This window comes from Juglans regia, chromosome 2, assembly GCF_001411555.2.
Source record: "Juglans regia cultivar Chandler chromosome 2, Walnut 2.0, whole genome shotgun sequence".
Classification (NCBI taxonomy): domain Eukaryota; kingdom Viridiplantae; phylum Streptophyta; class Magnoliopsida; order Fagales; family Juglandaceae; genus Juglans; species Juglans regia.
In genome coordinates, this window is record NC_049902.1 from 29,660,258 (window position 1) to 29,663,084 (window position 2,827).

Consider the following 2,827-nt stretch of genomic DNA (forward strand, 5'->3'; position numbering starts at 1 on the left):
TCTCTTCAGCCTCGTGGTCTCGTGTTGCTTTTTTCAAAAGACAACTTCAAACCATTTCCCAGGGTAATCGTTCCTGCCTCTCTTACATTGAACATACCAAGCTCCTCAGATCAACTATCCGCTGCTGGCAAACCAGTGGAAGAGCAAGACCTCATCACTTACCTCTTGAGTGGACTCAAGCCGCAGTTCATGCGCTTTGTCACTGCCTTTACCTTTGCAACCAGGGACAAGGACTTCTCTCTGGATGATTTTCAGATCGAGCTCTTAAACTTTGAGACGTTAATGGAGGTCTCTAGCCCCTCTGTTCCTGCTGACAATAACTTTGCCTTTGCAACTAATTATTCCAAGTCAACGATGCAGAAGAAGAATAAAGGCCCAGGTTTTTCATCCCAAACCCGTTCGCCTATACCAACTACACGTCCCCCATCTCATGTGGGGCCCTATAGCAATAGGCCGGATGCACCTCATTTTGGTGACAACTGACCCATTTGTTAGATCTGTAGTAAAAAGGGTCACATGGCCCTTGATTGCTATAATCGGTTTAATTTCTCCTATCAAGGCCGCTTACTACCATCAGATCTTGTTGCTATGGCTGCTGAAGGTAATACTTCTTCTGCTCAATAGGTGTGGTATGCAGACAGTGGGGCCAATGCCCACATCACCAATAATACGACAAACCTCACCACCACACAACCTTATGAAGGAAAAGAAACTATCACAGTTGGAAATAGCTCAGGTTTGGTGATTCAAAATATGGGTACCACATCTCTCATCTCAAATCATTCCAATTTTATTCTATCCAATGTTCTTCATTGTCCAAATGCTTCTTCAAATTTAATCTCTATCAACTGATTTTGTTTGGATAATGATTGCTATTTTGTACTGACTAGAAATTATTTTTCTGTGAAGGAGAACAACACAGGACGACTACTACTCCAAGGGCAAGTTAAGAACGGACTCTATTCAATTGCAAAAAATAAGTCTTGTTCAAATAAAATTTCTTGCTTTGCGGCTAAACTCGGTGTGTCCACCACTCTCGACACATGGCATGATCGTTTGGCCACCAGTCTCAAGTTGTTTTAAATAAATTGGTCACTTCCAAACATTTAGATGTTTCCACACCAAATAAAATAGGATTTTGTTCGTCGTGTCCTTTGGAAAAATCCAAACAATTACACTTTAGTGACTCAACTCGTCAAACAACTTGTCCTTTAGCACTTATTCATTTCGATGTATAGACATCTCCTGTGTATTCGGTTGGTGTATCGAAATATTATGTTCTTTTTGTTGACGACTTTTCTCGTTTTACTTGGCTATATCCCATTAAATTTAAAAATGAGGTTTTAGCAATTTTTAAACAATTCAAAACTTTAGTGGAAAATATCTTTTCTTGTAAAATTCAACAATTACAAACTGATAACGGTGGTGAATTTACCTCCACTGTCTTTAAATCTTGTTTACAAGAAAATGGCATATTCCATCGATTAACATGCCCTCATACCTCCCAACAAAACGAGATTGCTGAACGAAAACATCGTCACATAGTTGAAACTGACTTAACTCTTCTTGCTCGGTCCCACCTACCAAATTCATATTGGCCAGATGCCTTCCTCACATCTGTTTATCTTATAAAGCACCTTCCCACCAAAGTCTTACATCATTTGACGCCTTTCTACACGCTCCATAAAAAGGTCCCAAAATACTAACATCTTAAAATTTTTGGCTCTGCATGTTTTCCTTTACTAAGACCTTATGACACTCACAAACTCTCTTTCCGCAATAAAGAATGCATTTTTCTAGGCTATGCGAGTCAACGATGTGGGTATCGGTGCCTTGACTACAACACTAGCCATGTCAATGTGTCCCGAAATGTCATTTTTAATGAACAAGAATTTCCTTCAACACGTGATGGAGTCCTCTCTTCTTCTGCCTCATCGAGTACGGTTTCCCCAGGTATGTCTTCTCCTATATTCTCATTTCCACCATTGACAACCCAAATCTCTTCCATTACTGAAACCGATTCATTGTCCCCTACCCCAAAAATCCAAATCCTCCTCCTAGCTCTCCACCTTCGGTCCATCCATCAATAAATCCAGTGATTCCCCTAACCGATCCCCTTATCATGACTTCACCACCTCTCTCCATCCCATCAGCCTCCACCCTGTCCAACAACCAAAACGTTAACCCCGATCACGTCACAACCCGCTCCATGATCGGTAACTCCAAACCCAAACTTTTCCCAAATTTCATCTCTCAATACTCGACTCAGCATCCCCTGCAGGTACTCTCCACGGTAGTCATCGAAACTGAGCCCTCCACCTAACACAAGCTGCCTCTTCTCCTTAATGGCAAGCTGCGATGGGTTTTGAGTTTGACGCGTTAATGGTGAATGAGACTTGATCACTGTGCCCTCGTCTACCTGGTAAGCATGTTGTTAGAAATAAATGGGTCTTTAAGATCAAAAGGTTATCTGATGGTCATATTGAGCGCTATAAAGCGCGTCTAGTTGCCAAGGGGTTTGATCAACAATATGGCATTGACTATGCTGAAACGTTTTCACCTGTAGTGAAACACACAACCGTCCAAATGGTTCTTGCTTTAACAGTCTCTTTTAACTGGAATATACGCCAATTAGATATTTCAAATGCACTTTTGCATGGGTTTTTGGATGAAGAAGTATTTACGAAGCAATCTTAAGGGTTTGTTGATGAGAATTGCCCAGATTATGTGTGCCGTTTGCTTAAGTCTCTGTATGGCCTCAAACAAGCACCATGTGCTTAGTTTCACCGTCTATCACAATCTCTGTTGGAATATGGTTTTATTGAAT